The sequence below is a fragment of the Chiroxiphia lanceolata genome, chromosome 1, assembly GCF_009829145.1.
Source record: "Chiroxiphia lanceolata isolate bChiLan1 chromosome 1, bChiLan1.pri, whole genome shotgun sequence".
Taxonomy (NCBI): domain Eukaryota; kingdom Metazoa; phylum Chordata; class Aves; order Passeriformes; family Pipridae; genus Chiroxiphia; species Chiroxiphia lanceolata.
In genome coordinates, this window is record NC_045637.1 from 126,245,879 (window position 1) to 126,272,150 (window position 26,272).

General features: G+C 37.6%; 1 long non-coding RNA gene across 1 annotated transcript in view; it reads right to left on the reverse strand.

Annotated features, from left to right (window-relative positions):
- Positions 1–11,734: 11,734 nt before the first annotated feature.
- The window catches only part of LOC116797742, a 28,797-nt gene continuing 14,259 nt past the window's right edge, over positions 11,735–26,272 (reverse strand). Inside the window, exons 3-4 of the long non-coding RNA XR_004360738.1 lie at positions 20,169–20,261; positions 11,735–12,311 (exon numbers count right to left, since the gene is read on the reverse strand). This is a non-coding gene — a long non-coding RNA (uncharacterized LOC116797742). The remainder of the gene's footprint in view (positions 12,312–20,168; positions 20,262–26,272) is intronic.

Consider the following 26,272-nt stretch of genomic DNA (forward strand, 5'->3'; position numbering starts at 1 on the left):
CTGAACAACCTCAGCCCTCTCAGCCTGTCTTTATAGGAGTGAATTAGCTATATCAAATACACTTTTTAAATCTGGAATTACATTGTTCTTTAGCTATTACACCATCCAGTAAAAATGACATATGAAACTGCGTAATTTCATCTCCCCAAAGCAATAATGGTTTATGCCTGCTCAACTGTTATGCTTCGTGGCCTTAATTCCTAGGTAGAACTTCTGAAATCTGCTTTCTGAGATTAGCAGTGCCCTCTCGCCTGATTTGAAACAAAAATAATTGGAAAGGCACATATACCAGCTTCCAGTTTATAGAGTTCATTATTTGAAATCCCCTGAGCTCCTCCAATTAGAAAACAACTTTTTGACTTAATATCCTTCAATTGTTAAAAACTTGCGTCATTGAGAGATCACAGTGAAACGTAAAGGTCCCAGCACATTGGCACTTGATTGTGAGGGGATGTGATTGTTCCACATTTAGACTGGAAAGGGTTAGGAACTCCGCTTCCCAATGTGCTTAATGAATGAAAGGAAAATTGGACCCTTGAGCCAGAGGCAATGACCTAACTGAGTGAAAAATGTTTGCAGGTTAACAAGGGCAACTGTTCCTTGCTATAATTCCCACTGGAGGTGAATGACAAAAAAGGCCAATAAACCTCAGACTTTGGATTATTTATTAACCTGTTTTCTTCCTAGAAGAAAAGACCTTAATGTAGCTCTTGGAAGACAGAACTGAAAAAGTGTCCTTTCACAAAGGGTAAATTAATGACCATGTGCACCGCTTAAAAAGATTAAATTATAATATTTAGTATCATTATACTCTCTGTAATCAGTCAGATTTTTAGAAAGTCAACTTTACTGGGACTGAAACACAAGGAAATAAAAAATAAAACTGATTAAATTACTCTAATTTAAGCCATATTAGAACAAAATGTAACTGGAAATGACATATAAGCATTGTTGACACTGAATCAGAGAAACATATTTTATGTCTTGTCTTTACAAGCACTGCTGCCTAACATGCTGACACAGCAAATCCATAGCTTTCCTATAAGTACTCAGAAACTAGGGTGTGGTGGGATAGCCAAGTGTCCTGATGGAGAGTGGAGCCTCTCTAGTTGGAAGTCACGCAATTCACTTCTCACCCTGGAAGACAGATTTGGTTTCCAATCTTAACCATTTGTAATGAAGTAATGGAAAGATTCCTGTTGTCTTCACTGAGATCAGGTCTGGAGCCTAACACGGAGGCAGTGGAAAAAAACTGCAGGGTAAGCATAGAACAATGCAGGAAAAGACTTAAGATTAGTAATAACCAGTAGAGCAGCTGTCAAACTACCTTTGCAAAAATTCTGTGATGCCTTTTCAGGAAACAGTGTAGACTAGTCAGGAGAGAATTGAAGGGTATGATCCAAAGTTGAGCCCTTTCAGTGTGCTTTGTATTGTATTAGTCTCTAACAGAATATACAAATAACATATTGCTTCCTGTATTTGAAGTGCCAAAAATGAGATAGTTGCAAGCATTCTGCAAACCATATGTCTGAATCAGTCCGAGGCTGAAGCAAAAGGAAGGAATATGAATTTACATAATGCAACTCTCTCTGCAACATAGATAGGATAACCATAATGCACAGATGTATTATTAGTAATGGGAACTGCATTTGACTTTTGTATTAAAACAACCCTGTATTTTCAAAAATGCTCTTTCCTCACCCTGTTGTGTACCTGCACATGAAAAAGTGAACACTGGGTTTATGTACTGATTTCCTCTCAGAATGACAGAACCACCTTCCTGCTCAGATCTCTTCCTGAAAATGTATGATTAAATTTGTAGGGTCTTTGGCTGTGGGCTTACAAGTCTCATTGAATTCAAAATGGCTAACCAACTTACATTTGATTATTAATTCTTAGGTAAAGAAAATGTCTGAGAGAAGCAGAGCTGTGCTTTCTATCCCAATGACTTTTAAATAGTGTAGGTCAACCAGCACGCCAGGTCCTTTTTCACCAGCCAGCTTTCCAACCACTCTGCCCCCAGCCTGGAGCACTGGAGTTGTTGCGACTCAAGTGCAGGACCCCACACTTGGTTTTGTTGAACCTCGTACAATTGGCCTCAGCCCACCGATCCAACCTGTGCAGATCCCTCTGCAAATGCTTCCTCCCCTCAAGCAGATCAAAACTCCCACCCAACTGGGTGTCTTCTTCAGACTGACTGAGGTTGTACTTGATCCCCTAATCCAGATCATTGACAAAGATATTAAACAGGACTGGCCCCAACACTGAGCCCTGGGGAACACCACTAGTGACTGGCTGTCAGCTGGATGTAACTCCATTTACCACCACTCTCTGTGACCAGCCATCCAACCAGTTTTTTACCCAGTAAAGAGTACACCCATCTAAGACATGAGCAGTCAGTTTCTCCAGAAGAATGCTGTGGGAGACAGTGATAAGGCCTTCACTAAAGTCCAGGTAGACACGTCCACAGCCTTTCCCTCATCCACTAAGTTGATCATGTTGTCACAGAGGGAGATCAGGTTAGTAAAGCAGGACCTGCCCTTCATAAACCCATGCTGTCTGTGCAGCAGCCCTCAAGATGATGTTGAGAGTAGCTGCCCAGGAACAGGTGGCAGTGCTTTTCATGGAGATTCCCAGTTCTGTGTTAAATCTTCAACATCATCTCCAGCACCAGTGAGTAAGTAGGTGTTACAGCTGTTTCTCACAGCTTGAAGCGTGGTTCAGTTGTAGGGAAGTCTTCTAAAATCAAGAAGCTGTAGATAATAGAGAACCTGCCCTCTATCCTCTCTTTATGAGAGACAGTGCTCCTAAGTTGGGTGCCTAAAGTCTTAAGCCTGTGTCTTTGTCTAGACAGGCCAGATGTATTCCTGATTTTAAGAGGAAATTAAGTGAAAACTTGCCCAGTGTTGCTGGATATTGCCTGCAAAGTTTCATCTCTTGTCTCTTTATTGCATATTCCAGGAAACTGTGAAAGCCTGCATAATGAATCTTTTTATTAAAAAAAAAAAAGAGGAAAAAAGAAATCGAAAAAATTAAAATGAGACAATAACAAAGGAGAAAAAAAGTAACTGGTGAGTAATATTTAGGTTAGTAGAAAAATGCTTCTTTGAGAAAGTAGCCAAATTACTAACTATAAAAGGGTAGAAACAAAACATTTTGGTACCATGAAAAATTAATGAGTGAGTAGGAGGTCAGAACTATAGTGACTTTTATTCAGCTCAGCTTGCCTTAAACTTGGATATGAACTTCTGAACTTGGTTTTCCACAGCCTTTCTAGTTTGGGATATTGGTTAAGAAATTATTAATCAAGAGATATATATCACTTTCTTTCTGAGTTATATGGGATATTGATGACTCATCTGTACTGCTCAGAGATTTGAAAAGCTTGCTGCTCTCAGTAATCATTTATAGTCCATTATACATACATGCTACTGTTTGTAATTCTTCTATATGTATAGTTTCAGGGTTTAAAAAACCAGAATTTTCTTGTTTAGAGTCCTTTAAACACGGATAGACATTTTTTCTCTGTTAAATTCTAAAGAGGAAAAAAAGCTAAGTTTTTTTACACAAAACTATTCTTTCACTCTGCATAAACTCTCTTTTATTCTTTATCTCAATTTTTGGTAGGCAACTATGCTAGCACTTGACTACCACTTTTGGATGTTCTGGAGGAGAGAAAAAAAATTGGGCACATTCTAGAGTTTCAAAACATAATCCATGTGTATTAAAGCTTTTGTGGTATTTCCAACAAAAAATGAAATCTTCTTTTCTTTACTGGGCACTTTTCCCAGGCACATAGTATGTAAACTGAATAGGCCATGAAAGTTCACTGACACAGAATTCCATAAAGGTGTTATAATGACCCTAAAAGCCTACTTCTACACCAGTTGTTTCATACAAAATTTGTAACCTCACAAATGTTACTATACATGCTTGCAGTCACATCATCAGTGGCTATGATCTTGTCTCATAAATTAAGTAAGGTTGGGTCTTGTCAGTTCTTGGATAGAAGGCCTCCAAGGAAAACCCAGATGGTGCAGGCATTGATAGCAATTCAGTGGGAAGACCACCTACTGTGTTAGTACTCATTTTTCTTCTGGATTGAGAGCATTGTGTTTGGAAGGATGTTGCTGTTTTTTTCTGAGGTTGAAAATAAGAACCTGACCAAAATTAAGTATTTCAAGGCATCACAATAATAATCCTACATTATGAAGCGTAAAAGTACAGGAGTGGTTCAAATATTGCCAGCTGAAATCAGAAAAATATTAAAATTAATTGGAAGTATCTTTTTGCCTTTTTTTTCATTCTGTCTTCATTTGATGTCTGTCCACTCCCTCTGTGAAATATTCACTGATAAAAGACAACTAAAAGCAATTTTTATCTTCATCAGCATTTCCTGTAAGCTTTTGTAAAACATTTAAAACTCGAAAAGCATGACTACAACAGAAACTGGGAATTCTCTCAGATGGGAATTTGTGGAGGTTTTTTTTAAATCTTATTATTTCCTTCTGTGGCATAGAACAAATAAAATGTTAAAATGTAATCTGTTCTGCCTTATTTCACTGACAAATTTCATCATGTCCTGTGCCTCCATAACCCTCTGTGGGCTAGAATACCTGGTTACACCATAGGTTTTTGGTGGAGCAGGGAGGGGTGCGGGCAATAAATGGTGCTACCTGAAAACCCTGGGCAAGGGGCACTGTGGCAAGTGAAGTACTATTTACTATTTGTTGTCTCAGTAGCGTGTATATTCTTCTTATTGCCTCCCCAAGTGCTAAATCACTATTACAGTGCATCACAGCAAATCTTGTTTAGGAGTGGTTTTCAGTTGTGGTTTTTTGTCATTTCCTCTAATATGCTTTAAAAAAAATAAAATGATTCATGAAACACAGACATTTGTCATGCTAAAGAGTCTTAAACCCAAAAATTTGAGGAGAAGCAGTTATAGCAGAAACAAATTGTTACAATTCCTGGTAGAAGATATCTATATATATATATAGATATATCTATCTATCTATCTATATATATATATACACACATATATAGGCTTCCTCACAGTTAAAATATGAATAATACGATTTTTGTATGCAGATTGACAAGATTATAACTGTTTCCGAAGGTTTAGCAACTAGTTTTAACACGGAAAAAAGATTTTTTCAAAACCTAGAAGATTTCACAGCATTAGAAAGAAAAATCTTTGAAAGTGATGACTGGCTAATATATTCGTAGCTATAAATAATGGGTCTTTTTTCACAGAGGATGTGAAAGACACATTTGCCTTCTACTCTGAAAGCCCAGTTGCTGTCAGGGTGCTATGTCAGAGAGCGTACAGTGGAGTAAAACTTCACATACATTTGCAAATACTCAGTCCAGAGGGGGTTCACTGAACTTGATGTTGATTATTCATAAACACAAAGTAGTTCTCAAGTCAAATAGTATTTTAAGGGAAAGTCACAAGGAAATTACATGTTCTGAAGATATCAGCAAGAAATCACAACCAAGTAGGGAATAACTGTAGACTCTAATAATGTGAAAGTCCCTACTCATCCCAAGGATGTTTCAGTAAAAATAATTGTGGTTGGTACTAGGCTTTATTTATATTTCTTAGAGCTAAATCTAACTGGAATAAACTTTGCTTCTTCTATTCTGTATATTTTCCCTTTTTCAATGATGGGCTTCCTTCTATACTTCAGCTTTATTATCAAACTATGAGGGCATTTAAGGACTGTTGAAGACAGTGTCCAAATGAAGAGTTCTTATTCCAAAATACTAGTAAATTGGGAGTAACCCATTTGTAATCACACTTGCAGTCTGCTAAACTGGAATATCCAGTGCAAAACTAAGCACTTTCAGAACTCTGAATTTTGATTCCAGATTTGTTAAATCTTACTACCTCTGGAAGGTTTAAAAAAGAACAAGACTGTCATTTCAGTCAGCAGAGGGGCTGACTTACTCAAAAAGCACATTGATGTAATAGGAACTAGGATGGATTAAAAGCTCTGACAGGAGGGTATAAGTAGACAGACTTTATATTGTGTTCCCCAGATCCCTATCTGGTATCTTGGTGAGATGCCCTCTCTATTCTTACCAGAAACATGTCTGTATGATGGCCAGAATATTCAAAGTTGATTAAAGACTCTGAATATTGTCAAGTTCTGAGTGTTCAACATGAAACATTGTTTAAGTCCCCTAATATTTAGAAAGTACTCAACACCTCTTTAATGAAAATCTGTTTTCTTTGAGCCAGGCCTATAAAATTATTGGGCACCTCAGAACATATAGGTCAGTCTCCTTCCCCACTAGTGACAAAACCTCAGCTGGGCAAAACTGCGATTGCTTCTGCAGCTTACCATGAATATCAAACCTTGGGAGGATTTCATTACCTTCAGTTTCTCCCACCAGCAATTCATAACAGCAATTAAATAAGTTCTGTCCTCCTCTGGAATATGGCCACAGTTTAAACTGTTCAGAGGCAAGTGAGTCAGATCAGGCTGAGTACTACCACCAAGCTAATCCCCTTTTCTCAGTGTTCCCTCCTGGCCTTTGTGGTTTCCTCTTTGCAAAAAGCACCCCTCCATATTGTATTGGTTAACTGCTTCTGAATTTGTATGCAATACAATGTGAGGTAGCAGACTCCTTGGCCCACAGGTTATGTAATTTTACAACCTTAAAAGGTAAATCACTGAGAGATTTCTGGTGCTCCAAAAATAAGTAAGGGGAATATTTACAAAGTAAGATCTGGACATGATCTTTGCTTGAGTTTATGATCCTGCCTGTTGTTCCTCCATGTTTCCCATGGCTCCAGACAGACTCAGTTTATTATCCATCTCAGATATACTGCCATCTCCAAGCTTCTGGCAGTCACTGTTATCTGTCACACTGATGTGCTGCACAGGAAAATTTTTCTGCATTTTTTGATGGAGAAATAAAAAGTTATTGGCATAGGTAGTTTGGAAGCCAGAACAGCTTTCTTACCCAGTGAGATATTATTGTGTTTCAGAAGCATCTGAAGGGAGTCAAACCTCGTCCACACATATGTTCAATTTTACATGGTGTGCTTAGGCCAAAATTTGGGGCCAGCTGCTCCTAAGTCTTTGGCATGTGCTTTTCTTTAACCACATAGAGCATTGGTTGTCTGTATCTGCTTGCACCATTGTGACCTCAGTTTCAGAGCCATATATATGTTTCTTACCCTCTCAGTGTCTTTAAAAGAAAAAAAAAAAAGAAAATACATCGTTTGGAGTTAAGTCTAAAAAAGCAGTTTGCTGTCTTTTGGCTTATTAAACTGCAGTAGTACTAGAAAATATAATGTGACAACTACTGCCTGAATTTTGCATCTATATGGAATAGATTTTAATATTGTTTTAAAACTTAGACAGTATAGGAAATGAAGCCTCAAAACTCATGTATTCTGGTTGCATGTAAACTGGTACTTTTTTGTCACACATGAGGACAGAGATTAAAAACAACTTTATAAAGTATTTATGAGGTTTTGATTTACCACAATTATTTTCTCTGGCTTTTAGAGTCTCTGAATAGTATCTTAATGCTAGATCATATTTTCTGACAGCAAAACACCAGATACACTGTAATGATTTGGCATTCAGCCTTTTGGAACGAAGGCCAAAACTAGCTAAATAAATCTTTTTCAATAGCAAGGAGCAATGATTGCATTGTAAACTCTGCATAAATCTGTGATATTACAGAAAGCAAATGTTTTGCAATAAAGTGACTTGAAAAAAAATCTATGGAAAAAATTTCCCATACTGGAAAGATGTCAACATGGCATTTTGCTACCAGAGTCTTCTATACTGCTGCAACTGAACATTTAATAATGTGACAAAAAGTGCTTTTCTTGATCATTGTGCTCAAGATTGGGTGAGAATCTCTGACTGGAGTAGTATTTAATAGAAATATTAACTTTATTAATAACATAAAACACATTTGGATTCCTAGTAGTCAGTTCTATACAAGGTTAAGAAAAGGCAGGTGATCTGTGAAATAGCTTGAGCTCATGCTATGCAAGATTTCTGTGATGAGAGGCAAAGCTCTGAGTTAGTTCGTATTCAGCTGGAGACAGTGGAGTAAAATATTCACCGATGTGCATTTACTGACAGTGGTGTATGACTGTAGGTGTTAGAAGTGATGCAAGACATTAAGGTTGCTGTGCTAAACACTCTGCGAGGTTGTAGACAGACACCCTCACCAACCTCACCCAAAAGAGCTTATACTTTAAAATACAGATGCCTCAGACCTGGTTGAAAGGGAAGCAGACATTTAAGAGAAGCAACTTATGCAAACCACAAAACTGCCAGTGGCAGCAGTGAAAGGAGGCGCGTTTCTCGAGGCTGAGCACCATGGTGCAAGCTGTGACTTTCAGTCCATGGGAGGGTGGGTTTGTTTATTTACCCTCAAACTTTTGTGCGTGGAAACACTGCATGGAAACACAAAGCCATACAGTGATGTGACCATGCAGCCTCACAGGTCCCTCCAGCAGCTCTGTGTGTGTGTGTCAGACAGAAGAAACAAGAGGGCCCCACGGTGCTCCTCAGGTCAGAGCCTGTGAGCAGAGGGGTGGGTGCCCTCTGTGACCCCCTGCTCTATTCTCTTCTTGAGAAACTACCTCGGTTTGGCTTTAAAAAGGGCCAGAACCAGCTGAACAAATTTATGGCTATTTGGTGTAACATTTCCGTGCAGTTCAGGTTAATAGTTCAGTTACAGTGCGAAGACTAAATCCACGTTCTCCAAATCATATAAACTCTACCTCAAAAGAAATAACAATAATACTTCTTCAACTTGTTACATTATTAAAAAAACCAACATCCAGGCAAAGATTTTTGGCCGAAACGGGGAGGGAAGGACAAACAAGGATGCAGAAGCCCATACTGACTGATGTGAAATAGATGGCTCATAAAGTCCTGTGAGGGCAGATTTTAACTCCTCGGGCTTTATGATGACCCTTTGTATCACCATTTGGAGCTATTGCAGCAGCTACAATTAAAACCGGGGTGAAGCGACGCCTTGCCCAGGCTCCCCGCGCCGCCGCTGCCAAGGGGCTGTGCCGGCGGCGGGCGCTGCTCCAGAACGGCGGGAGTCGGCAGAGGGCAGCGCTCGGTCCCGGTCCCGGTGCCGATCCCGATCCCAGCCCCGACCCACCAGGCTCCCCGCGCCGCCAGGTACGAGGCACCGTCCCCGGGAGCTGACGGCAGAGGAGAATCTCGCAAAGGATGGTGGTTAGGGAGGGCTGCAGTGCGTACAGGCATGTAGGAGAGGAGCCTTGGAATATATCCAGAGACCAAATCCTTGAGTCTTAGCAGCTGAAAGATGTTGAATGCTCTCCTTAGGCTGAAAAGCGCTTGGCACGCTCCCGGAGAGTGTGTCAGGACAAGACTGGCACTGTGGCGCTCCAGGGACCACGCGGAAAACCTTAGGATTACAGCTGTAACTTGGCCACTTCCTCACTTACCGCCTTCGGTTTCAAACCTCTCAACCCATCTGAAGCGGAGCGTCCCAGCATGATGCACTTCGCACATCTGATTGCTTAATTATTATCTGCCTTTCCACACATGTAGAACCACAGTTTCACCTGCTCATGTGGCACCCACATGTGCTGTCCTGAACACCAGGGTGTGAGCAGCTTGGGATCACTGCCAGTTTGCCTGGTATCTTCTGCCTTTGCTCATGCTCTTCATTCCAACTGCGGCTTCTGCATGCTTCCCTAGGTATGAAAATGTAAATGCATGCACAAAATAATTGTGCAGCTCATATAATACTTAGCAGAATCTTTGTTAAGTGCTTTGAAAGTGAAAAGTGCCTTCTAAAGACAAACGGTTAAAAAAAAAATCTCTGCGCAATAGCTAAACAATTGCCAGGGAAAGTAAATACAGTTTTTAAATTTTAGGTTTTTTTTAAAAAACTTCTCATCATTTAAAGCCACATGGACTTTAATTTAAAATGTTATCGTGATGGCTGTTCATCAAGTGTATATTAAGTATTGCTCAATAAACAAAACAGCACAGGTGTTCTCTCAGAACCATGTCAGAAAATACATTTTTATTCTGAAAAAATCCACTCCAAGTGTTTTCACTTTCGTTATGCAAAGAATACATCCCCTGTCCTCATACTACAGAATTTTTTTTAGAAGTTATTGTTTATCTGCCTTTCCAGTGTAAAAAATATTGATCTGAAAGAGGCTTCAAGAAAGAGGCAGGAAGACACAGGCAGAAGAACAGTTTGAGAAAAGCTACCAATAAATTTATGTCCAGCAAATGAATGGAGGTAAGAAGAAAAGGGAAGTGGGAAATATTTAAAGGAACCAGGTACTTGCTCTGTGTACTAATTAGATTAGCTTGCTCCTTGTCTAAAGCAAAGTACACTGCAAAATACAGAGAGAGGAATCAGTGATGGTTTTTTGGTGCCTGTGATGGTCCATTTGCGTTGTTCTGGGACTTTATGAAGAGTTTTGTTGTAAGGGCTGGTTTCCTTTGCCAGCCTTTTCCTCTGGCAGGCTGGCAGCTTGGTGACACATAGATAGCAGCATTGCTTATGTTCTTGTAGCAAAGGTGGAATGCAGCCTCTCTATTTGATATTGTGGCTCTGGGTTCATGCTATAATTCAGTCATTCAGGGTAAGGGGGCCAGAAGGCAGATAAGCTCTTTTCCAAGCAGCTGTTAATAGAGTTTGCAGTGTGTGCTTAAGATGTCACCTGAGCAGAGGCAGATTGATTTAGTACACTGAGATCTGTCTTGGAACTTTGCATCCTTTCCCATCTTTGCCATTGCTTTCCTGCTGAATCACCTTTTTAGCCTAATGCCTTGGTTTCTTCTGTAAAACGGATGCAGTAAGCACTGCAGAAGCAAGCAGTAATGTGTTTTTCTTTCTAGACAGAAAATGTGATGTATAATAACTGAACATTATTTATTTTTATGTCTATGTTTTAGAAGACAGGGCAGGTTTTGTGTGATCCTCTTGGCTCCTCTCTCATCCTTCCAATACTATAAGGACAGCGTTAGTGTAGTTTTTTTAAAATTTCTGCTTGATTGTTTCAATCAGTTCAGAATAAATGAGTATCCATGTGCTTTTGGGCAAATTTTGAATGGTTCTTTCTTAACATTCTCTCAAAGAACTTGAAGATACATATGAAGTCCCTGTCATGTCAGAGGATTCTCGCAGTCAGGTAGCAATTGGTCATAGACCACCAAAGTTAGAGATAGGGAGTAGGTAAGAAATCTTAAGAGTCATTTAAGTTTGGGAAAGTTTTAGATATGCAGAAGAAGGGGGCAGCATTAAACAGATACTTAGTTTAGAAAAATATCTTAAGCTTTGTAGATTGTTCTCTATTTTCATATCAATAACGTATTCGACATTTTCAAGTGATAGCATGTCAAGAACATCACAAACATCCACCCACGGTCTAATTGTGCTGACTAGTTATTTCTAACCTGATAATAAGCAGTGAATTGGTTAACAGTGTTGGTACTTAAGTGTACATATTTTGCTTCAAGGCGGACACTCCAGTAAGATGAATGGGGGAAGTTAACTTTGCTTGATGCTATTGTTTTAGCTGGTGAGGATGAGGACTCAACAAGATGAAAGTATGTTGGTTTACATTGTCAAGGCTATCTTCACAACCAGAAGCTAGAAACTTCCTTTATTATGAGAAAACAAACACATAAATTCTGGGAAATAGAATAAAACATTTCATTAATCTGCATGAAAGTCTTAAATCATTCAGATTCGTAGATTTGCCACCTATGGTAATCTTTTTCTTCTGCATTTGGAATAAGAGTTTGTTGGGATCAGACAGTATTTTTGCTTCCATTCATTGATGGGCTAAGAAATGACAGTAATAACAGATACAGCAGGCGTCTTTTCTTCAAAATATAGCTCTTCGGAAATGGCACAGAAGCCAAAAGAAAGGCTTATGGAGTGCTACCCAGTTCTATTGAAATCTGTTCAGAAAAATAAATGAGATTCTGTTCTTGGTTTCCTTTGCCTTGTTGAACAATATAGGATAAGTCATTTGATCTAGGTTTACACCAGCTTCTCAACTGTGAAACAAGAATGAATGAGTTATGCATGTTTTCTAAAAGTGTTGGTAAATGCAGATGAAAAATTATGTAATCCCTAAGCACCAAATTGGGTGACCTTTATTCATACTGAAATAATGAGGACTATTTACAGAGTAGCCTGCTATTCACTGTGACTAAGGATGACAGAATCCAGGCAGGTTTTGCATTGGCCCAAAGAATACTTCTGAATTGCTGTTTTTGTTCAGTTTTACAGTTCCATTTTCTTAAGATTAAAGGGACCTGAAAATTAATAAAATTGCAGTTAGTGAATGATACTATATGTTTGAAGATATCCACACTCTAACAATCTTTGACTATATCTTCAAATACCAGTATCTCAGTTGTAGTATTACTGCTGGGATTTTCAGAAAAATAGCATGTAATGTCAACCCTGTACTTAAACTGTAACCAACAAACCCTGGGGAGCTATCAAGTTATCAGTCTTTAGTACCGAAAGCATAACACTGGTTTTAAGTATAGCTACTCAAAATGGATCAAGTTACAGATGGGTTGTGTTTTAGTGAACTAAAATTAATAAGGTATTTTTAACCAAACAGAAAAATTCATAAGTGTAGATATTTGTAGCCAAGTTCCTGATTCTATAAGTTAATTTTTATTTAACCCTGTGAAAATTAGTTGTATGCACACATACATGCATGCAAACCACCTGTGAACACTGAAGTTTTCAGTACTTTGTTGCCCATAACCTCAAGCTGGAATAGAAATACTTCAGCACTCAAAATCTGGATCAGCTGCTAAGGTCTAAGATATTTGCATTTGAACTTTGTGTACTTCAGAGGTATATGATATGTATTCTGATCTGAATTAAAATATGTGGTAATTGGTAGGAAATAAGACAAAACCTTTCCTTGAGAAACTGAAATGTCTGTGTGTCAGATGTACCCATAAATGTTTTCTCTTTCTAAAGGAAAAAAATATTTAGAGATCATGATGTGAGGATCTAAATCTGAGCAAGTCACTTCTGAAGAAACAGTAGAGGAAACATCTTTGGTGGCCTGAGGAAAACAATTAGCCATTGTCCTATGTACACTTAAACGTGTAAAGACAAATCTGCTTGTCAGATCAGCTACAAAACTGGGAATTTGAAGGCTTGTAGCAGCCAGTATTTCACATTTGCATTCACTATTTTCTGTCATTTTGTAAAGATCATGTCTCTATTTTCTGTCCAGTTCCACTGGTGAATCTCCAAGAGACAATATCAGTTTGGCTCCAAGTAATTAGTCTTTTTTTTTTTTTTCAAAGCACATAAATTATTACTGGGCCATTAATTTTGAGTGAATCTAATCCCAGTTCACTGTTGATTTTGGAGGGAATAAGTTATGTTTTTCAGCCTATTTAGCAAAGTTGTCACATTATCTATCTGTACAGACTCTTTAACACATGCTTCAGTTAAACAGAAGATCAGGACAACAAATACTAAGTTTGCTTTTTGTGACTTTCACTGAAAAGTCAAAAAATCCACAGATGTCTAAATTAATTACATTGCTACAAATACAACTTTAAAATACCCTATGGAAGGTATTTATCCATTATTTTTATGATGTTTTGAGATTTTCAAACAGAAGGAAAGGAAATAAAAAATCCTTAGTGCTATTGGCTTTTTGCATGCGTATGTAATTTTTAATTTCAAAATTAAGACGTTCCTTAAGACGTTCAGAACTTCTGAAGTGAAACAAAGACAAAACTGACTTTTCCAAACTGTACTTTTCAAAATGCAAATAGCAAAGGAACACTGGTTGCAATTTTATTGTGTTTCTGCACTTAGTCTTGTGGTGGATACAGATCCATTAATCAGAGATATTTATATGCTTTTCTTAGCATACTTTCCTAGACATCACATAATTTTGTTCATATACACATAATATCTATCTATATTAGAAAACTGTTATTTCAGTTTTCCTGCTGGGGAAGTTGAGGCACAGAGAGACTAAGGGACTTTTTCCAGACTGCGGAGGATATGAGTTAAAGCAGGCTAAAAGATCTTGAATTTATGATTAACTTCTAAATCACTATATAGCTTTTCTTAGACAAATCACTGCAAACAATTAATTAAACTGTTAAATGTTTATTTGAAAAGCAAACAAAACAATTTAATTTGGCAAGAAAAATTCCCCAACAACCCAGAATATTTCTAGAGTTAACTTTATTTTGATGTGTATTTTATGGAAAGGAAGAGCAAGATTGTTATTTTTTTCCCATCAGAAAGATCTATGCAGTTTGCCAATATCTGCCTTGGCAATACTTTTGTAGAAATTTTTATATTTTGTCTTTTAGAAAACTGGTTTCCCAAGGCTGAGAAAAACTGAGCAAAATTATGTGGCAGGAAACATTTAAACGTGAAAATATGAAATATAATTCAGATTTGATAAATCTGTGTCAAAAGACACACTACTTAGCAATTCTTTCAAGACATCTTTAGCCTAAAATATCCTATTGGTTAAGAAGAAAATGAAGGCAGCAATAAAAATTCACATAACAAAAACAAGAGCAATAGCAGTGAGTTTAAAACTGACTCTGGGGAAATATAGACAATAGATACAGGAAGCTGAAAATATCTTAAAAAAACTCTGTAAAGGATGGAGGAAAACAAGAAACAATACATTAAGTATATATAAAAAAGTGAGATCTTATTAATGGTTCAAATCCTGTACTCAGCAAATATAGTAAAAACATGGATCACTATGTGCAAAAGGCAGATGTGCTCATACGTATCTGTTTTTCCAGAAAAGACAGGAAGATCTATTTCTACCTTAAAGCTAATGTAAAGTATTTTCTATCCCATCAGTAGCTGGAAACTGAACAAATATGTTTTTTTTCCAAATGGGCAGTATCAAGCAATAGACTTAAACTAAAGCTAAGGTAATTTATTTCAGTGTACTAATAATTTTTTAATTACAGAATGCTGGGGAATTTGCAGAAAATGAATGCTGAGATTTTAAATGGAAAATCTGTTAAAAAACATAGAAAAGACTGATTAAAATGGAAGTAATAAAGAAATAAGTATAGATGACTTATAGTCAAATAGGGAAAAATATTTCTAGTGTGGTACTGTGAGGATCTGTTTTTCAATACCAGGCACTATCTTTAGCAAATCTGGAAAATGTTCAATTATCAATAGCAAAACTTACAAGTGACAAAAGCATTTAATGAACAAATAATGATGATGAAAGAGGAATGAGTTAACCTGGAGTGCTCATTACAATAAATTCATTACAACAAGATATTTTTGCGTGGCTAAAACTGAGGCCAAAGGAAAAAGAATTTACATAAAACTTACTATTGGGAAGCTGAATCCTCTAGAAAAGACTTAAATATGAAAGTAAGCTAAAAGAATAATGTTATGATTAAAATGTAAGATGCAACCCTTTCATGTCTAAGCAAGAGAATAAAGGTGGTGATATTTCCTCTGTTACTGTCATTAGTGAGGACATTCCTGGAATGCTCTGTCCAGTTCTAGCATTAATGCTTTGTGAAGGACCTTTACAAATTGGAATGGGCTCAGAAGAAGATTGCAAGAAAGGTATGAGGTCTGGGAAATGTGCTTCATTTTGAGACACTAAAGAAGCCCAGTTTACTTTAGGTTAGAAGGAGACTTAGTCACAGTCTGTAAGACCATCCATGGAAAAGATTTCATCGACCAGTTCTGTTACAAATGAAGTCTAATAAAGTATTTAAAGTTAAATTTTTTTTTAATTATTATTGTTACTTGATCATTATCCAATTAATGATAAAGATGGAACTACTGGAAATTTAATTTTGACAATTCTGATCTGGAAACAGAGCACAAATATCAAGTGATAGTAATTAATGTTTGGAACAAATTCTGACATAGCAATGTGCTGGATTTTCCATCTGTTGCAGTTCTTAAATTGAGCTGTAACATATCTCTCAGAAAAGACACCTGATGCAGAAATTGCTCTGTCCTGGTCTATAATTTATATAGCAGGTCAAGTTGGAAGACCAAAAGGTATCTCATGGCTATAAAATCAGCCAGGAAAAAGTAACTAGGGTACACTGTGGTGAAAAAGACAACACATATATACTATGAATACTGCTATCATAATAAAAATAAAGTGGAAAGGGAAAATTATGTTAAATAATAGAAGAAAGCATCACTGTTTTTAATGCATTACTGGCAATTAAAAGATCATATTTCTGATACTAAGCCTTCCTCTAACTTCCTTACTTTGTCCAATTCAAGTAATTTTTACTAGGTACAGTTCTGTCTAATTTGCTTTGTAATTTCTACTGATGAGTTGGAATTAAGTTTAAAGCATGTAAATCAAACACAATGACCACTTCAAAAACCACTGAATTTTATATATGGTTTTGTATGCACCAGGGAGGAAGAGAGAGTTTTTCTTCAGCTATTCTAAAAAGAGCTGGAGTGCAGATGGGTCTGATTGGAAAAAAAAAAAAAAAAGTATACAAATATACCACGTGTGTTTATGGTCTTCTGTTCTTCTTAAATCAGGCACTTCATTCTACTCCATTGTTAAATGGATATATTAACAGTTACAATATTTTGCAAGGAAAGATTACAGATATTAAGACTTTGGGGGTTGTGTTTTTTTTTTTATTTTGGTTGGTTGTGGAGTTTTTTGGGGTTCCCTTGTTTTGTTTTGTGTCTTTTTGCAGTAGCTGTTTTGTTTTGTTTGGTTTTCCCAATGAGAAAGCATTCAGGTCTGTGATGAGAAAGTGCTTTATAGCAGCAATGGCACGTGTATTCATTTAAGTAATATAAATCCTCTAGTGTCATCTAGCAATTTTTGGGAAGACTCGTAGATTCAAATGTGCATTATATTTTGTGTTCTAAACATATGGGCCAAAATGCAACTCTGTTGGCTCAAATCTGTATATAATGTTATCTGATGCACTGTCTTCATTTCTACTGTAACAGGCAGACTTCTCTTTAGTGACCAAAACCATATGTGGTTTTATGCTCTTCTTCATTTTGAGAAAATGCCTCTGTTTATATTTCAAGCCCTCTTATTAAAACACATATATCCTTCTTGGACTCATTAACAAAACGACTTCACAAAAATGTCTGGGGGGGGACATCAAGCAAAGCATCATCAGTCGGTCAAGGGAAGGGATTGTCCTGCTCTGCTCTGCACTGGTGCGGTCTCATCTTGAATATTGCGTGTGGTTTTGGTCACTGCAGTATAACTTAGAGAGCATCCAAAGGGGCAACGAAGATGGTGAAGGGCCTTGAGGGGAAGCCGTATGAGGAGCAGCTGAGATCACTTGGTCCATTCAGCCTGGAGAAGAGGAGACTGAGGGGAGACCTCGTTGCAGTTACAATTTCCTCATGAGGGGAAGAGGAGGTGCAGCCACTGATCTCTTTTCTGTGGTGACCCATGACAGGACCTGAGGGAATGGCCTGAAATTGTGTCAGGCGAGGTTTAGATTGTATGTTAGAAAAAGTTTCTTCACCCAAAGGGTGGTTGGGCACTGGAGCAGGCTCCCCAGGGAAGTGGTCACAGCACCAAGCCTGACAGAGTTCAAGAAGCATTTGGATGATACTCTCGGGCATGTGGTGTGACTCTTGGGGATGGTCTCCTGTGCAGGACTAAGAGTGGGACTTGATGACCCTTGTGGGTCACTTCCAGCTCAGCATATTCTGTGATTTTGTGATTGCTTAACAATGTTCATTACAGACATTACAACTTCAACAACAAGACAGTGTTAAAATTGAAAGCTTCTTCAAGTAGATAGCTACTTTACACTACTTTACCTGAGAGCTTCTATCATTTACATTGACTAGTTTTTTTCTCTGCTTCCTCTTATGCTTCTTCTGCCAGTGTTTGGCATTTGCTAAACTTTCTCTTCTACTTAGAATATTTTTTGAGCTTGGGAAATTTCCAGGTGGAAAAAAAGACTTTCTGTGAACTTTGATAAATGATTTTATTAATAGTGCAAATTTGCTAATTTCTGTTCTAAATACAGGGATTATATGATTTTGTTTGTTTGTTTACTTGCTCTGTTTTTACATCCTAATAAATTATTCTGCACATGTTTTGTTCATTTCTGCATAGTTTTAGTCTCATAGAGGAAGTCTTTACAGATTTCATCTGTATCATTAGAAAATACTCAGAGGGTGGGAACATCTGGAAATAAACTGTATGAGCCACTTTAGCATACTTTGCACTGTGAAAGCTTGTATATTATTTCAGTGGCCCCTGGAGCTGCAATTCTGGACAGTTTTGCTCAGCCTGGACCTCAAAACAACTCATCTCTTCTATCCCTTGCTCCCCTAAAATAAACTCATAACACTGAAGATGTGAGGGAGGATTGTGACCATTAATGTATAGATTACTTTTGGTTAAAGATTACTCTTCCCAGTACAGCCTGTATTCCTCCATTTCAAGGCTCACAGCGCAGCCATGAAGAAATTGCTTTCCTGTCTCACCAAGAGAGTCATGATGGCAAGTACCTTGCTTCTTACTGCTATGTGGTGTATTAAAGGCATCTGTATTGAATCATTCATTTGTGCAGCACTTTGCACACAGCTTAGTGAATGAAGCAGTGAGCTAATGAATGAACATTCCTACTTAAAACAGACATATATATCTTTCAAGTTGCATTCCTTCATCTTGATGGCATACCTCAGCCCATTGGTTCAGTCCAAAGTAAATTCATAACATGTCATAGCTGGACAGGCCTCTGATGAGATTCTTTTCAACAAGTTAGCATGCTGTTAAGTCATTATTTTCAAGGTCTCTAACACAGAAGTCCCTTGTTGAAAAACTTTGCTTTATTTGGCCAACTGTGTGAAGGCACGTTTGAGTGAGATTTTTAATTCCCAATTCATGAATATTATTCCAACACAAATGTAAATCTTTGTAAGCATTGGACTACTGCTGTGCATTCTAATAACATGTGGAAGATAATACTGTGCCCATTCTTAATCACATAATTAAAATAATCGCTGGAACAACTTTATATAGCAATATATAGTTGTGGGATTTTTTATTTTTAAAAATTTGTGTTGTTAGAATTAGTCACAGGGAGGGATTTTTACTGACTTGTGAATGGTGGTGAGTCTTAAAGCAATAACTTTAGTAACAAGACACTATATTCATTCCCAACTGGACAGAGCCTTGAAGAGGACAGAGTGGGGCAGTGGTGCGAGCTGCTGCTGGGAGTTGTTTGGGGATCTCTGGGCTCTACTGTAGAGAGGAAACCAAGGAGAGTGTTGGTTGGCTCTCTGAACCTTGTGGCTGAATTGAACCTGTCATATTTTTAAAACAGGCAACTGCGGGTGTCTTTCGGAGGAAGTAATTTCTTTTAGCATTCTTTTCCTATTGCTTTCTGACTATCCCAATACTTTCTTAAGGTGTTGCCCTTTGTAACAGGAATGTGAACTGTACTTAGACCTGAAGAAAATTAACAGTGACTCAGAAAATGAAAATTATCTGGAAAAACCACATTCCTCAGGAATACAGTATCATGGAGACTTGATTATTACTTCTTGTGGAAGGGGCCAAGGTGTTTTATGATACCATACAGTTGTAGCTGAGATTGGCCTGTAGCCCAATCAACTAGTCATTCCTTTCTGGTATATTTCTGCATTGGACTTGTGCTGAAATGCCCACAGGAGATTTGGGTAACTCTCTACAAATGCTTTTGCAGGTAGTGAGTGTTAATATAATTTAAAAAATCTGTTGTTTTCCCACCCGTCTCCTACTCTTCACCTCTCTCTGTGAAAAAGGTAAATCATTCAGAGGTTCCTTTCAGCATATACCAGTTTGTTGAATTTACAGGAAGGGCTGCAGTGCCTTTATGCACGTGATGCTTTCTAACACATCACAGGCATCTTAAATAAAATCCATAAAAAACATACATCAAACAAGCAAACAAAAAATCCTTTCCTCTCAAATATCCACACAGGAAAATGCTATGTAACTAAGTGTGCTAATACAACTGTACCAGTAGCTTGTAGACTAAATTATGCTCACTGAATTGTGGATATTCTTTTAAAAAATGAGGGCATAAGACTCCTTTGTTGTACCAGCACAAGTTGAAAAACCCAGACATATTTAGCCATCAGCTGCCTAAGGAAATGTCACTTACCAATGTTTAGGATGATCGATTGCATCCTTTAGATGTGCCATTCTCTCTCCTTCCTCTCCAAGGAGATCCATTCTCAATTTTTTACCTTAAAACCTAAAAGAATCATAACAAAAGCTTCTCACTTAATTCATCACTTCCACTTCCTCCATTTCAGGAGCATTTATGTAGCATAAAATATGCTGCTTGTGGTACTCTGCTCTTTGCCTACATGTGAGCTTAGAATCAGCTATGCTGATCAGACAGAAGGAACTGTGTTTTTGAGGATTTTAAAAAATAAAATCCTGTCTCAACCACTTTTAGAAACACCTGTGTGAAAAGAATTTGTCCCTTTCTCCCTGCTGTGTGCAGTATTAGAGTGTTTGGAAGGTGTGCCTTTCAAGGCCTTCTATCTTACAGCACTGAAATCTCCACTACAGTGGCAGCTATACTGAGTGTAGACTAGACTCAATACATATACACTTTTTTGTAATAGTGTATGAGTATTATCCAGAACAGAAATGTGCCTCTGGGCCATCTGAGTTAGGTCAGAGCAGCCCTGGGGGTGCAGCATTATGGAAATGAGCTCAAATTGCTTCTGAATTTGAAGTAGCCATACAAGTAATACAGGCCACAAGTGAATAGCCCATACAGGGATCAAAACACAACCTTGACATTAGTAGCACCATGCTCTACCTGAGCTAACTGCTACTCTAACACACCAGTATTCACCTGTGATGTGCCTGAACTAATTACTCCTCCAAACATGCAAGCCCTGGTCTGTCTGTGTCTATAGCAGAGATACTAATTGCTTGCATATAGTGGTGTACTACTATGGACACTTTGTACATATATAAAGAGGAAAATGAAACCCATCTTAACTCTGCCTGAGAGAGATCCAGTACCGTTTCTAAGAGAAACTGTCTGGATCCTGTCAGAGATTCTGCAGGTCGATAACACACCACTGAAAATAGACAGCAACAGACAGAAATTAAAGGAGAAGGGAAGGAAAAAAACCCACAAATGAACAAGCACGAATTTGATATTTCAAAAAACTGCTCAGACTCTGACAGTTTATAGGTCAGGAACATATTCATCCACAGTGTTGTTTCATGTTTAATAGTTGCTGGTTATAGCCATGAATTTAACTGGTGACCGTGGCAAACTTCTAGCATCTACATCTTCTGTTGTTCCATTTGTATGAAGACCTATCTCTCTCAGGTACTTTTGGAGCTGGTACCTACTCTGGTTATTTGATTCCCTCTAGTTTTTAAACTGGAGGAAAAAATATTATTCCTTATTTACCCGTTTCACACCACTCATGATTCCATAGGCATCTATTATACTGCTTTGTTCTGGGACCTCCTTCTAATTTTAAAATTAACCATTTAATTATTTTGTGTCCCTTTGACCAATTAAGCTCTGAAGGCATTGTTTCTTATCTCAAGCTGTTAAATTTTTTTAAGAGGTTTTAGTGAAAGATTTTGTAAAGAGACAGGTAAGCTCTATCTTTTCCTGTAATTTATTTAGTGAATTCCCTCTGTAATTTCAGTTTACTTATCCATTAATTTTACTGTTTTACTCATTTTCTACAGAATTAATTTATTAACCTGCACTTCTATAGATCTCTTATTTCTCAGTATTTGTAGGTATTGTATCACTTCAGCTGCCTTCTTGACCATCAATACAAAAGCATTTTTAAGAGAAGGCACTGAACAGGGCTAATACAGGTTTATGTCTCGTTAATGTGAAGAAAAGGCAATCGGACACAATTCTCACCTGGCATGAATGGCAGCCCTGATTCCGTGTCAGAGTGTGAGTCTTCCTTCAGTTCTGTGAATCATACCCCTTATTTCTTCTTTTACATAGCCATGAAAACATACTATTTTGCTTCAGTAGAATGCTGTGTACATTTCTTTGTATTGGGCAAGGGAAGCGTTTTTTAAAAACATATTTTGACTCAACTAGAATGAACTGTGTTCTTCAGTTTGTTTGTTTTTTCCACTTTGTCTTGAAAAAAATAAAATTTCTATTTGCACAGACTAAATACTTTCCAGGAAACAGATTATGATATTTGATTTTGCTCTGAATATGTACTAAGTTTTAACTTTTTTTCCTGTAAACGCAATATAATGTCTCAGTTCATATATCTGTGAGATCAAAAATGCACAGTTCCAAAGCACTGTGTAGGAAATCTATAAAAAACGCCAGGTGTCTGAGCAACAGTTTGACAAGTGGAGAGACAAAAGGAACATAGGGAAAGGAACAGTGTCAGAGAAGTGTGAAGACAAAGGGTCTGGAGGCAAGGTTCGTGCTCAGTGTCATAAGGGAAACAGAAACTCTACCGGTGTCAGTTTTCTCTCTGTAATGCATCTCTGTCTCAATTCATGCTAAATAGATTGGCATGCACTGCTGACTGCCTATTATTTTACAATCCATGTGTTTTTTAAATATATATAGATAATAGTACACTTCAGTCCCTTAGCTAGGTTATCAATAGGACATAATGAAAATCCACATATTTATAGATTTGGTATATGGTAGCATAACAGTTCTGGGGACTCTGGTGACTCCTCTAATGGAGTGGAGAGAACTGTGTCTTAACTGGCCTCTGGCCAAGAGCCGCTTGGAGATTGAGTCACGGGAGACTAGAGAATGGCTCAATCTTATACAAAGTAGGTATCTGCAATAAGTCAGATGAGTTGTGGTTAGAAGTACCTGCTTCTTCCAAATGTAAGTTTTCATTTTGTCTTTAAGCTACAAATAGTTAAAGTTACACAGGTGAAACTTAGTTCAGGATGCTGAATCTTTTTAGCACTAATACTGCTGTATTATTTCACACTCTGAGATGAGCTCAGTTGGTTAGTGCATGGCGCTAGTAACATCAAGGTCATGGCCCTGTATGGGCCATTCACTTAAGAGCTGGACTTGATGATTGTTGTGAGTCCCTTCCAACTCAGAATGTGATTCTGAGCCAGCACAACAATACTCAGTTCTGCTTCTGAAAAAAAGAAATATTTCAGGGAAAAATTAATAAAGTTTTATTTAAAGTTTGTCTTGCTTCTGTCATATAGTTTTAATTAATTTTAAGACAGATGAAGTTGTCCAGCTTTGTTTTCTATCTATCTCCTGTAACAGGAGTTATCAGGAGAGTACAACAGCAAAAGCTGGTCCATCCAACTTGTTTGCAGTGGTTCACTTTCAAACAAACACCATTGGGCATCATTCCTGCAACATATCAAGAATGACACATCAGGAATATATATGTATGAGGGCATGTGTAGATAACAGGTATAATCTGAGGCTTGTTTGTGCTAGGGGTCATATATTTCACTATATGAAGGAAATAGTACTAATAGCTTGTGCATGTGTAAATTTTCCACCAGAAAGTGTGATTTGCCAGTCTCTAGGCCTTGCTTAATGCATTGTCTTTCTGTCCTACAATGCTTTTTCCTCACTGTAAATTCCTTGTACCGTTCCAGAAATGCTTCCCAGTCTACAGCCAGGCAATCAGGCAGAGATGGAGGTGGCAGCTGCAGACTTCACCTGTTGAAGAGTGATCCCTTTTTCAGCCCTTTGTATTGAGTGATGCAAGAGCAGAGTTCCCACAGGGCTGAGGTTCAGTCTAACTGAGGTGACAGGATCTTGCCATACCGGTGTGAATGTCCCTGATTTTTAAATTAACTTCTTTCAAAGGAATATAAATCCTGGTCTATGAGGTCCAGGTACAAGTTCAGTGACTTATTTAGTTTAAACTAATCAATGAGGGCTGTACTAAAATAAATGTGGTTTTAGCACAACTGAAAATTTATCCAAAAACCTCTTTTCTGTTTGGTTGGTTTAAAATCAGGTTAATTAAACAAAATCAGATTTACAGCTGGTACAGACAAGCTATAGCTACTATATTTTATGAAAATATAGTAAATTCAAATCTTAAAGTTATGGTAGTAATGTTAAAAATATGATTTATGATAAAAGTTTACCAATGTGTCTATATCCAACTGTTGAAAAATGCTGAAAACTTTTTATGCCAAGGCCTTAAGGAGACCTTCATTCCATATCTGCTTTTATGGTCCATATTTTTTTTCCAAGATGCAGTATAATTCCACATTTTAGCCAAAGACTCCAGTCTTATGCTATATAGACTGTCAGTTGATTCTCTGTCTTCCTGCTTTTCTGCAGCATGCCAGCACTATTTCTTGCTCTCCAGCTTTCTTCTGGAGAGCAATTTAATTGCATTTGAATGCCTGGTCCCTGGACTGTTCTGTGGAGCCAGGTAGCTGATGATCAGGAAGCCAGTCTTTGGAGTCCAAGATTGCAGCTGGAAGCTGCTGGAACAGGCCAAACGAATCAGAGCTGTTAAAAAAATAGACTAGCACATGAGCTGTAAAAGATTGTTTTCAAATTCTCCCTCCTGTAGAGGGAAGTAAGTGCAACCCTTGCTATCTGGAAAACCCCATGAGACCCCAGATCGACAGGGATTATTATTTTTTTTATTAAAAATAAAATGTGGTTGCTTGTGGGTTCTGAGTGCTTGCCCATACAAGACAGTATATGGGGCTTCTTTGCAGTTTTTCTTTTGCTCCTACTGAAATCAGCAGGAAATCACATTTGATCTGGGTGGAAACAGAATCTACACAAAGTTCAACTGGCTTTTCAGCTGAAAGCTCACAAGGATTTTATCACTGGTCAAGGATTCCTTCCTATCTTATGCAGAACTTTCTATTAACCATAAAAGCTGAATTTTTCCACACTATCATATGTTCACAGAAGTATTAGAACTGCCATACCCAATCAGACCAGTGAGCCATCTAGGCTAGTATCCTTGGCTCCAGATGCCTCAAAGGAAGGTGCAAGAAAATTCATAATGTCATATCCCAGAGGAAGTATCTTCCTAATCGTTGGCAGTTTTTGGCTAGCTATTGCCCTGAGCATGAGTGTTTATATTTGTTATACACTTTTATCCTATCTAAGGGTTATCTATCATGTATGTTCTATTGTTTGAACTATTCTCTACAGGTTTAGGCATAAATGTCACAATAGGACAGAGGTCATAAGTCATAGTAGATCAAAAGCCATAGTGTGTCAAATGTTGTAATATAATTCATGCTCGTGTATACAGCTCATATATAAAGTGATAGCTCATGCTAAGGCATTGCCTCACATTGCTCTTATAGCTACAGCTCCCCTAAGAGCGTTATAATATGCTATTGACTTTCTTGTGGATTCATCGTGCTGTGAATTATTTCTGGCCAGTGGAATGCATGAAGTTACCTTTTGGGTATTACTTAAGCAGGCGTCTTGTGATTGTGCCAGAGATCTTTTTTGCAGAAGTCAAGGTGTGTATTGTTTCCCTAGATTTTTTTTAAAGGAAAAAAAAAAAAGGAAGAAACTGAAGATTTACACTTTGGCTTAAAGATATATTGGGTATATGAAAACAGCTCTTTTTTTTTCTCTCCCATAAAAGAACTGATCCCATGGTCTCAGCAGGAATATGTATATGAAGCCATATTCAATAAAACTTAGGTGCCACAATTTTTCTCTATTTCCTTTTAAACCAAAGAATAGACAACTGCCACGTATGCTTTCGTCCCCAGCATTCCATCTTTTTAATTTCCTACACACAGTTGCTCAGTTTTTTCCCTCCTTCTTTGTTCTTTGTCTTGGAATAAAAAAGAGATAAGAAATAAAACAAAAAACAGTGTAAATGATCCTCTTCCTGAGGACGCTTTACTCCTTCTAACCGTTTAACTTTTCACCCTTTGGGTGCTTCGTGGAAAAACCATTACTTGCTTGCTGAGGAAAAAAGCATTTAATGAATCACAAAATCATTCAATTATTCTTAAAAACACTTCACATCACACATCTTTTTCCAAGTACAGTGAGCATTTTTCACATTTAAATGGTGCATAACTGCCTCACAGAATGTGTCCCTAGAGTTAGAGACATTTTAACAGAAAGGTTCCAGAAGTATATAGAGTTATTTTGATATATATAAGTATTAAAGACATAGCACTAAAGATGCAGAATTTCCTCTTCTCTCTTCACTGTCTTTCAACAACATTTATGCAAAGTTGCCTTTGTGCTATTGTGCAACGTCTAGCTTTGTGCTGAGCTGAGATCCGCAT